The sequence below is a fragment of the Prinia subflava genome, chromosome 26, assembly GCF_021018805.1.
Source record: "Prinia subflava isolate CZ2003 ecotype Zambia chromosome 26, Cam_Psub_1.2, whole genome shotgun sequence".
Lineage (NCBI taxonomy): Eukaryota > Metazoa > Chordata > Aves > Passeriformes > Cisticolidae > Prinia > Prinia subflava.
Window position 1 is genome coordinate 715,707 of NC_086272.1, and position 12,001 is coordinate 727,707.

Below are 12,001 nucleotides of genomic sequence, written 5' to 3' on the forward strand. Positions count from 1 at the left end.
AAACCTGGATGAACAAACCTGATGGTCGGATTTGGGCTCTTTCCATGTTTTTAATGGCACTGATCCACTCGCTTTGTTTATTCCTGGGGCTTGGGTGATGGCAACTGGATCAGCCTCAGGGAATTGAAAAACCCCTGACTTTTCCTCCTGTGGAAGGGCCCAGCTGGCTGTGGCACTTAGGCTCCAGGGCCCCAGTTCCCAAGATCCACAGGAAACACTGTAGGTTTGGAGCCTTCCAACAGCCAGATCTCAAGAAAGACTAAAGTGAATCCTTATTTCTCATGCCTTTGAGCCAGAATTCCTTGTTACGGGTCTGTGGTAATGACGGTGTGTGAGGGAGGCTACGTATGTGCTGGGAGGAAAGGAGAGGGATGGGGCAATGGGAACGGGAATGAACTGATCCTGTGGAAAAGCGTGCAGGAAATGGGCTGGGTTTGGGCATGGCAGTGTGGGCTGAGCTGGGCCTTGCCCTGCAAATGCCCTGCAAGGAGACACGGCCTCATTCCTGTGCACACACCGGGCAGCATCAGCTTCTCCCACCTGGCCTGGCATTCCCAGCTCCTCAGGCTGCCCCTGAGGGCACTCAGTGCTGGAGGCACCGCCAGGCACGGAGCTGACCCACATCCAGGCATGTTGGCCACCGGCGCTGGGGCTCCAGGGAGAAAACCAGCACAGAGCTGGGGCAATCTCCAACAAACGCTGGGAACATCTGGAACGCTGACAAACAGTGTTTAGAGCTGTGAATTCCCTGAACATTCCCAGCCAGTGCTCACTCCTGCCTTCAGCCATCTCCTTGTGCAAGTGGTGTCTGAGCCATGAAAATACAGCCTGGGCTCTGAGCAGTGCTGGGGCAAAGGTGTGTCTTGGCCACATCCCGGAGCTGGGACGCCTTCAAAGGGGACAAAGTGGGTTTAGGAGGCTCATGACCATAACAGGATCATTTGACGAATGGGATGTTCCCCAAACAACCCCCAGAGACTCTTGGGAGATCCCTTCCTCTGATGTAAATGAGTTCTCAGAAGTCATTAAATATGTACATGAAGTTGTAGGAACGTTCAGCAAATCCGTGTGAGTTTGGGAAAAGGGATGGATTTGTATTAGTGACACAGAGAGGAGCTGGTGTGTGAAATAGTTGGGGCTGTGTGATCCCAGCGCCAAAACAAAGCTAGGCCTGCCTTTAATATCGGAATGAGAGGGTTGGAAAGCTTTTCCCGATGGTTTGGGGACAGCAGGGAGACCAGGGCGAGGTGAGGGAGGCAGGTGGAAAAGCCTTGGTGCTGCCCCAAGGGGATCCCCCGTGCCTGGAGAGCTGCAGGGCTGAGAAAAAGCTGAGAAGGAAACATTTCCCGGAGCGCTCGGGTACGGCCCCAGCGGGCACGGCCCCCGCAGGTGCCGATGGCGGGGCTGTGGAAGGAGCCACCCTGCAGGGATGGAGGGCGAGGGAGGAGCGATGGGACGGGCTGGGGAGGAGGGAGGCGGAGGCGGAGGCGGGCGGATCCCGGCGGCAGCTCCTCCTGCGGGAGGATGGCCCTGGGAGCGGAACCGGCGGCGGGAGCGGCCGCGTGGTGCGGGACGGGCCCGGGGACAGGTGGGGATCCCGGGGACAGGAGAGGATCCCGGGGACGGGAGAGGATCCCGGGGACGGGAGGGGATCCCGGGGACGGGAGGGGATCCCGGGGACGGGAGGGGATCCCGGGGACGGGACGGGATCCCGGAGACGGGAGGGGATCCCGGGGACGGGAGGGGATCCCGGGGACGGGACGGGATCCCGGGGACGGGACGGGATCCCGGGGACGGGACGGGATCCCGGGGACGGGACGGGATCCCGGGGACAGGACGGGATCCCGGGAGTGTCGCGGGGCGTCTCGTTGCCGGCAGGGGCCCCGGGAGGGGAGCGGCGGGAGCCGCGGGCACGGAGCCCCCCGGGCACGGAACCCCCGGGCAGAGCCCCCGAGGGTGGCGGTGCCGGGGCTGTGGCAGGGGCCGCTCCAAGGGCGCGGTGCCGCAGGCGCTGCCCCGAGCGCGGCCAGGCCGGAACGGCGCGGCCCAGGGCGGAGCGGCCGGGCCGGGCCGGGCGGCCCAGGGAGGCCGCTCAGGCCGATGGCGGTGCCGCCGAGCCGGGGCCGCGGGAAGGGCCGTGCCGGGGCGGCCCCGGGGGGGTTTTGTCCCGCTGGCTCCAGCGCCGTGCCAAGGGCTGCGCCCCGGGGCCCAGCTGCAGCCGGAGGGAGCGAACCGCGCTGGGAACAGCGGCTCGGGGCTGGGAGCGCCGCGCCGGACGGGGACGGGCACGAGGAGGAGGAGGAGGCGCTTGCCGGGCCCGGGATGAGCGCTGGCATGTATTATCTGAGCCCAGCTGATGTCTCTCACCGCTTTAGCTCTAGAATTCCTCTGAGGCCCGGCAAGCCGCCGATCCCTGCGGCAGTGGAGCTTTTCCCAAGGCTGGGATCGAGTCCCCGTGCCCGAGTTTGAGGCGGCTGGAGGAGAGGGGCCCCGGTTGGGCTGTGCCCCATTGCCAGGCGGGGCAGGTGCAGCTGTGGCTGAGGCGTGGGGTTTGTGGCCACGAGGGGCTCTCAGGTGGCCCCAGTTGCCTGCTTTGGGAGTTGGTGGCCAGGTGCATGTGGGAATGTTGGCTCGGGGCTGTCCCTGAGCCCCGTGTGCTGCAGAGCTGGGCAGGTTCCCCGTGTGCAGCGGGGCTGCTGCAGCTGCAGGTGGCAGTGAGTGTGCAGGAGGGAACTGCACCTCTGCTCAGCCTGGCCCTGAGCCTGCAATGTTTTGTGCTTCTCGCAGGTCTGCGCCTCAACCCAGGACATTCCAGCAGCCCAGAGCTGGGATCCAGACACAGCGCCTGATCCTGCCTGGGGCTGCCCTTGGATCCAGCTGCTGCCAGGCTCCTCTCAGGCATTTGGAAAACCGGGGCATCCCTCCTGCACCCCATGACCCAACAGGAGTGGCTTCCCCATAAACCTTGTCTGCAGCTTCCTGGGGAGCTTGGAATGCACAGCACAGGGTGTCACCCACTGCTGGGGAGCTGGGAATGCACAGCTCAGGGTGTCACCCACTGCTGGGGAGCTGGGAATGCACAGTTCAGGGTGTCACCCACTGCTGGGGAGCTGGGAATGCACAGCACAGGGTGTCACCCACTGCTGGGGAGCTGCCAGATGAGTCCCCAGGGCAGAACTGGGCATTGCTCTTGCTCCTATCACAAGCTGTGCCATGGCTCAAATCCCTCTGATCCTGGCACCCCTTGGATCCACCCTGCACCCCTGGGAAGCTTTCCCTTGCAGTCAGCCCGACTTAATTTAAGGAGTTTGTGCTTCATGTGCTCTCCACCTGCATCTTGGGGTGCTTTGTTATCCACTTCCACCCTCAGGGGCTCTGGGGTGCCCTGTCTTGTGCTGGGGAGAGCAGGAAAGCAGAGGGGGCTTGGGGAAGGAGCCCCCAGTGAGAAATGGGGAGCAGGAGCTTGTGTGGCTGTGCCAGAAAGCTGGGAGGGCTCTTGGCAAAGGACTGATGGTGCAGGAGAGCAGCAGGAGCCTGCCAGGGGGGAAACAGCTTGGCCATTCCATGGGGAAGCTGGGCCCTGGCACCAGAGCATCAGGTGCAGGGGCTGAGGGAAGCAGGTGGAGCTGCTCTTTCCTGGATCCTGCTCCGTGGGATCTGCCAATGGCCATGCCATGGGATCAGCGCTGTGCAAGAGCCATTGGGAAGGGGGGTCAGGGCCAGCGCTGCCCTTTGGGCTCCCCTTGTCCCCCTCTTGGGCCAGGATGAGGATTTGGAAGGGATGAGGAGCCCCAGCTGTGCTGGCTGCCTGCTGCAGCTGGGAATTGCAGTGCAGCTGCTCCAGTGCCCTTGGGCACCCTTGGCATCTCCTCCTCCTCCTGCCCCAGGAGCCGCGTGGCTCCTTCTCCTGCAGCCCCAGCTCCTGCCACGCCTCCTCCCTGGCCCTTGCCATTGGGGACATTGGCTCCTCTTTGCTTTCAGCCCGTGGCCCTGCAGTTTCAGCTCTGCCTTTCCCCGGGATGGGCTGGCAAACCCAAAATATGCCCTGGCCTGTCCTGGACACTCTGATGCCATCCCAGGGTTTGAGATGCTCCAGCTCAGATCTTGGCCCCCCTAGCTGAGGTTTGGGCCTCTCAGACTGGACTTTGGGATCCTCAGACCAGGGCTGGCACCCTTGAACTCTTGTTGCACCTGAGGGTTCATTCCCTGGCTACCACTTTCCACCCCAACCCGAGGCATTTCCTATTTTTCATTACAGTTTCTCAGGGAGGAGCTGGGGGTGTCTGCAAAAGGCTGATCCCAGTGCTGAGCAGCAGGACTGATGCTGGTTTGGAGTCAGGGGTCAGTGGGTCAGTGACCATGACCCCCCGTTTAGTTGGTTCTGAGGTGGCTGGTTTTGCACTGGCTGGTGGATTTTGGGGGTGACACCCCAATCAAAGTGGGGGAATGTGTAGAGGAGGGGTTTATTTGGGGATACAGAGAGAAAAGGGGCGCAGAGGGACCCCAGAGTGGGTTTTGGGCTCTCCCTTAGGTGGGGAGGGGGTTGGAAGGAGCCCAGGTGGAGCTTTGGGGTCTTTGGGGTGTTTTGGCCTCTTAGGGATTGGTGCTGCCTGGTAACCGTTGTCTCTGCAAAATTGGGAGTCCCCTAAACCAGAAACCTCCCAAAATCTGCCCAATGGGGACTCCTCACCACCAAAGGACCTACAAAAAGGCCTGAGCACCAGGAACAGCTCCAAATTTCAGTTCTCCAACCCACTGACCATCAAAATTGGGTTCTTTCCACCTTGCACCCTCTAATCCAGGGTGCAAATCCTCCATAAATGCCCCAAATCAGAATCCTTTCAACCCAAACTCCTCAAAGCTTCAGTTCCCCCACCCAATCGCTCCAATCCAGGCATTTCCCACACACCGTTGCCCAAAATTGCTGTCCCCCCACCAAAAAAACCCCCAAAATTGGGGTTTTCCAACACTTCGACCCCCCAAAGATTGGGTTCTGTGCCTTACCTTTGAGGCTGCTCCACATTTACAGCAGATTCCCTCCAGTTTAGTGGTGCAGTCTCACACCTGAGAGCCCCATTTTTGCCACACTCTTGATTTTTGGGTCACACCTGGGGGGCTGGGCAGATCCTGGATCTATGTGGTGACCCCCCACTTTCTGGAGCTTTTCCCTCCATTCTCCAGGTCTATCTCCCGTTTTCACAATTCAGCCTTTGTTTTTGGGGTCCAGCCCACAGTTGGGGCCCCACCATTGTTGGCCCCCCTCGGATTTTGGGGCTCACCTGGGGGGCCAGGTTGTCCAGCAGGACGATGTCAGCCCCTGCCCCTGCAGCTGCCAGAGCCTCATCTGCACTCGAGCACTCGACCCCCAACCAGCGGGTGAAGCCCCCGGCCTGGCGCAGCCCCAAAATCATCTGGGGAAGAGAGGGGGGTCAGGGGGAACCCCAGAGCGATGCCCAATCCCTCAGACCCAAGATGGGGTGGGGAAAATGGGGAGGTTCCCCCAGTCATTGACGTAAAATTAGGGTTTCACATCACCCCCAGCACTGATCCCCACAAATTGGGGTCCTCTCCCCAGATTCCCCCAATTCAAGGGTGCCCACTGACCCCAATGTTGGGGTTCCCCCTCCTATGATCCCCAACAATTCAGGAGTTATCCCCCAAACTGGGACCTCACTGTCTCTCCAGTCCAGGGGTCTTCCCACATCACTCCACACCTAGAATGCCCCAATCCAGGAGTCTGTCCCAAAATTTGTACTCCCCTCAAATATTGGTGTTTCTCCACCACCCTTGAAATTTGGGGTACCCCAAACCATCCCTCCCCTCACAATGGAGCCCCCTTGCACCAATACCCCCCCATTTCCTCCAAACCTCATGTTCCCCCCATGCAACACCCCCAGAATTGGGGTTGTCACACCCACGACCCTGAACCCACCAATTCAAGAGTCCCTGCACCCATCTCCTGCCAAACTGGGGTTCCTGCCAACCCCATCTTGAGGATCCTCACCTAGCACCCCACAGTCCAGGGGTTTGGGTCCTTCCCATCAGGCAGATGTTCACCCAGGGTGGCATCCAGGCCAGCAGCTGGTTCTCTGACAGGCTTGGGGGACATGGGGACATTGGGGGATCACCATGGGGGGAGAGATTGGGAGGTCATCATGGGGAGGGACATGGGGGGGACATGGTGGGAACAGAGGATGGATGGAGCCCATCAGGCAGATGTTTACCCAGGGCAGCATCCGGTTCTCCAACAGGCTGGGAGGGACATTGAGCCATGAAGGGGTCACCCTGGCAGGGACAGGGGGATGAGGGACACCATGAAGACACAGGGGGACATGGTGGGAGACATTTGGGCCAGGGATTGTTCTTCAAGAGCCTGAGGGGTCCATCAGGGACATCTGGGGGTCACCATGGGGGTGGGGCACACGGCGGGACATGGACAGGGGATGGAAGGTGGGGGAGGGGATGGGTTGCCATGGAGGAGGACATGGGGGGACACATAAAAGGGACACGGGGACATCGTGGAGGGCATGGTGGTGATGATGATGATGGTGATGGTTGGGTGATGATGATGATGATGGCATTGGGTGGTGATGGTGGTGATGATGATGATGGTGTTCAGTGATGAATTGGTGGTGCTGTTGCTGAAGATGGTGATGGTGTCAGTGGTGTTGGGTGATGGTAATGGAGGTGATGGAGTTCACTGTGGTGTTGCTGATGAAGACCAAGGTGTGGATGAGAGTGATGATGATGGGGACAGTGATGGTGGTGATGACTGTTGGAAGCCTGGAAACTGAGAATTTTAGGCTTTCTGTGCTAACAGGCCCTGACCCTCAGGCAAGCACTACATTTGACCTGAGGCCATGGAAAAGGCTTCCAAAATTGAGTGATAGCACTGGGATTATGGGTGTGCAGTTTGAATAGAAGTGTGTGATGTCACAGGGTGGAAAACTTGGATTTTAAGGTTTAAGAATATAGTAATATATAGAGAGCAAGATGGAGGATTTAGGGCATAGGCTACGTTCTTTCAGCTTCTTCTTCATGGTTTTGGGTGGTATACTGTAATTGGGTAAGAAAATCTGCATTGTGGACTACGGGTGTTTGGTTATTGGGTGAAAAGTAAAAATAGTCTAGGTGTCATTTCATAATTGGAGAATTTGTGCTTAAAAGACCTTGGAAAGAGTTAGAGACAGAGCCACTTTTCACTTGTTAGCTAGAACTCACAACTTGTGAGACTGTACTAAAGATAAGAATTAATAAACATCTAAGTCCAAACATGAACTGCGTCCCTCGAGCAATTAATCCCGGCTGTAACAATTGAAGAAAAGGAGATATAAAACCCATAGATGATGATGCTGATGCTATCAGTGTCACAGTGACGGTGTTGGTTGTGTTGGAGTTGACTGGTGATGATGCTGGTAGTGATGAAGATGAAGCTGTGGGTGATGAGGATGAAGGTGTGGGTGGTGTGTAATGGTGATGGTGTTTGTTGGTGTTGATTGGGGTTGGTGGTGAAGATGATGGTGTGGGTGATGAAGATGGTGATGACAAAGATGATGCCGATGATGGTACTGAGGATGAAAAGGAAGGTGTGGGTGATGAAGACAGAGGTGTCACGGATGAAGATGATGGTGTGGGTGATGAAGATGCTAAGGGTGATGGTGGTGTTGCTGGTGCCATGGTGACGGTGTCAGCGGTGTTGGATGATGAGGATATTGGTGATGGAGTTCAGCACAGTGTGGATGATGGCAGGAGTGAGGAAGATGAGGTACGTGGTGATAAAGATGATGGTGATGGTGATGGTGATGATAAGGATGGTGTGAATAGTGTCATGGTGATGATGTCAACAGTGTGGGTGATGAAGACGAAGGCGATGATGAAAAAGATGAGAGTGATGATGGTGCTGTTGGTGCTGTGGTGACGAGGATGGAGATTGATGGTATTGGGTGATGATGATGGAGGTGTGGGTGATGACGATGATGATGGTGGGGTGGGGTTGATGGTGTGGGTGGTTGTGGTGATGAAGATGATGGTGACGATGAAGGCCACCCCCACTACTTGTTCAGGGCATTTCACATCTCCATGGGCACCAGTACTGACAGTGCCGTCGGCACTGGAGCCCCAAAGATGTCACAGTGCAGAGCCTCAAAGAGCTCGTTGTGCTCTGGGACCTGCATGAAGGGGGGCTGGGGGGTCACCAGGGCATCACCGGGCTGGAACACTTAGGGGACACCTTGGGGACACCCAGGGACAACTCCTGGGGGCTGAGGAGGCTCCACTGGGGTTGGGATTGAGGAGCAGCAGTTACCCGTCACAAACACTGTCACCACAGGAGGACTTTGCCGTGAGACAAGCACAGAATGGAGCACCCGAAGATAAGATCAAGGTGGGACAATTGTGCGGGGCTTATCCCAGACCCTGGGGGAGGTAAACAAAGCTGGGGGAGCAGAATGGATCCCTGGTGCTGGACAGGGAAATCCAACCCAGCCCCCGAGCTGGAATCAGCTCCGACTGGGTCAAAGGCCACTGCAAAGGGGCAGATGGCGACCACCAACTCACGGCCACCGACCCCAGAAAGCTCTGGCTGAAGAGAAGAGACAGCCTGAGCCGGGACTGATCAGCACCCAAGGCCAGGGAATTGTTGAAGCAGTGGCATGAGAGAGCTGGGTAGCCCATGAGCACTAACTCCTTGGTTTGCTCATAGGGATAAACAGGGAAAAGTTCAGAATGACCGCAGGACCCCCCACCACTGAGAAGCTCCAGGGGAAGAAGGACCAACAGGAGACTGCTGGATCCATGGGTGGTGCTGCCCTTCTGACTGATCCCTGGGCAGGGAAGCGCTGTGGCTCCCAGCGGCAGCAGAGGAGCCAGGGCTCCAGGCTCCTGGCCGTGCTCCACTGCTGCCGCCAGCCCAAGCTGTGCTCCCTGGGCATGGGGCTCCCCGAGCCCTGGGCACAACCTGCTGCCCTCTGTGCCCCAAAGCCTGCACGCTCCAGAGGCTGCTCTGGGTGCCCTTGGGCCCTGCCAGCTGTGGGGGGACATTCCAGGCTGTCCCAACCTGCCCTGCCCAGGGCACCAGGCAGGGGGGAAGGGACAGAGAGCCCTGGCAGCCCCCAGAGTCGCTCTGCTCATGGTGGGGGAGGAAGCGGAGCCTGGCAGGGCTGAGAGAGGGACAAGGAACACACAGGGACAGGGAGCGTGGAACACACACAGGGACATGAGAACAAGGCCACACGGAGAGCCAGAGCTGCTTTGCTGAAGCCATTTATTGATTCTTGCAGGGACATTCCCAGGGCTCCCAGGGGATCAGGGCCTTCTCCAGGGATGATCATCTCTTCATGCTGCTGCAGGGGGACAGGACACGAGTGTCACCACCAATTCCAGGCCTGAAAGGCAGAACCCAAATTGGGACCCTGCTGTCCACTGGGACATGAGAGGGCCCTTGTCCCCAGCCCTCTCTGCAGGGCCCTGCAGCAGGAGAAGGGATTTGGAGCCCTGCATACACCTGGCACTGCACTTGGCTCTTGAGCTCCATGTGGCTCCCAGAGCCCCTCAGCCTGGAATATCCCAAAAGCTCCCACAGCCCTCCCTGCTCCCACAGGGACACTGGGTGTCCCCAGAGCCCCCCAGCGCAAGGAAAGCCTTGGGGACAGCTCTGTCCACCTCAGCCCAGCACATGCATCAGGGACAGTCCCCTGCATGTCCCTCTGCCATCGCCAAGGTCTGCACAGCCCAGAGGGCTCAGGGATGTGCCCTGGCCCCCGAGGATCTTTGGTGGGGCTGGAGAGCCCTGAGGATTTCTCACCAGGGCATCCAGAGGGGCAGCCGGGCATCACTCCCGCAGAAGCTTCACCTGCTCAGCCACAGGGGGCTGAGGGAGAAAGCAAGGGTTAGAGCCACACTGGAGGATACTGGGGCACGTTGGAAGATAGTGGGGTATGCTGGGGTATGCTGGGGTGTACTGGGGTACCCTGGAGGGTCATGACCAGGAGAGGGGAAGCTCTGGGCCCAGCAGAACTCCAGGTACTCACCTCAGACCTCTTCCCTCGCCGGAGGTGTTCCGGTTTCTGTAGAGACATGGGCAGATGTCCCTGGTCGCTGGGGTGTCCCCAGTCCCAGCAACGCACAGGGGGACCCAAATGGCTCCAGTTCCCACACTGGTGCCCCAGTTCCAGGACTTACCTCAATGCATCCACCCCAACCTGCTACTACACCTCCCTGTGGAAGCAGAGCAAAGGATTAGTCTGGAATGGCCCTTGTGGGGCTCAGAGGATCACAGGTGTCCCCAAGCCCCATGGCTGGCCCCGGTCTGAGAGGGAAAATCCCTTCTCCCCCCAGTCCCACTCCAGACAGTTTCCCCTGATCCCTGTTCCTGCAGGGACCATGGTGGGGATGGAGACAAGGAGAGTGAGGGGAATTTGGGGCCTCCAGGGCAGAGGGGAAGGATTGGGATGTTGGGAACCCAAAGACAGTGAATTCGGGGGAGCTGGGGGTCCCAAGGGATGGGGCTGGTGGTGTTGAAGGGATGGGAATTGGGGAATGTGGGTGGGGAGGCAGGAATTCCAGTGGGGGGCCATGGGGGCTGAAGTGGGGAGTGGGTGGGGGCAGGGGAAATTGGGGGCAGAGGAGCCAAATTGCTGGGTTTGGGAGGGGCTTTGGGAGTGGCAGTCAAGGAGGGGGATTGGGGGACACCACTGCCATGGGCAATGAGAAAGGGAAAGGACTGGAGGGCAAGAGGAGGGGGAATGGAGTGGCCATGATGCTCTTTGGGGGTGACTGGGGTGCACTGGGCTGGGTGGGAATGCAATGGGGAGCCTGGGGGAAGGGGCAGCCTTGGGAAGCACTGGGGTGCACTGGCATGCACTGGGGTGTACTGGGATGGCCTGGAGGGTGATGGCCACGAGAGGGGAGGGTCCGGCCTCAGCAGAAGAACTCGGGGTACCCACCTTATCATTCCCAATGCCACCAACTTGCTGTGGAGAGAGCATGAGGTGTCAGTGGTCACTGGGGTGTCCCCAGTCCTGGGAAAGGTTGTGGGTGACCAGAGCGCCCCCAAGTTCCCACACTGGTGCCCCCAGCTCCAGGACTTACCCCAGCACACATAGTTTCACCACTGCCATCCATGTCGGCCTGGGGAAGAAGAGCAAAAGGTTGGTGAGGATTGGCCCTGGTGGGGCTGGGGGCACACAGGTGTCCTCAGCCCCCCGGCCCATGGCTCTTCTCCACTGACAGTCCCTGACATTTCCAGCAAATGTTCCCTCCTCACGGCACACTGACCACACAGAAGGCACCTCTTGTGGCACAGGTGGCAAAACCCTGCAGACACCTGACTTGACTGTTTGCCTTGGATTTTCCCCAGGAGCCAGCAGGAAGATTTTCCTTTGGCCTCTTGGTGCTTTGTGCCTCCTTTGTTGGAGGATTGAGGAGCGCTGACCCAGGAGGGGCCCAGGGACATTTCCAGCCCCTGCACACCTGAGGGGCCATTGCGGGTGAGCCCAGCTGGGGCTTCATGGGCTCTGCACAGACGTGCTCCTGTTTGCACATCAGCAGCTCAGTGGAACATGGAAATGTTCCCCCTTTGGTGCCTGATGCAGGGAGGGGTTAGAGAATTGACCGGGGGGATCTGAGGTGCAGCTGATCTGTCCTGGGCTCTGTCCCTTCCTCTCCCTGAGCAGGACTCTGAGCAACTTGGGACATTTCTGATTTTCCTCTTATCCTTTCTGTGGGATGTTTATTATAGTGTAATGTAATGTAATGTAATGTAATATAATGTAATATAATATAAATGTGTAGCCATATAATAATATATATTACATTTAATTATTATCTTTATTATATACCTGTGTATACGTTGGGGTTTCTTTTTATTTTATTATATTATTGTATTTTTCTATATTATATATTTAGCTTTTTTTCTTTTTTTCATATATTTGTAAGCCACTTTTTAGCGTCTAACTCTAAACTCCACACACAGTGTTAGCTACTCTGTTCTTATTTTGGTCAG

At 58.0% G+C, this 12,001-nt stretch overlaps 1 protein-coding gene and 1 non-coding gene across 2 annotated transcripts in view; both read left to right on the forward strand.

Moving 5' to 3' along the window:
- The window catches only part of LOC134562071 (zinc finger protein 239-like), a 118,926-nt gene that overhangs the window by 6,399 nt on the left and 100,526 nt on the right, over positions 1-12,001 (forward strand). The window lies entirely within an intron of this gene.
- Positions 2,315-2,398, forward strand: LOC134562252 (small nucleolar RNA SNORD45). The gene has a single exon (XR_010083122.1). It is a non-coding gene; the product is annotated as a small nucleolar RNA SNORD45 (small nucleolar RNA).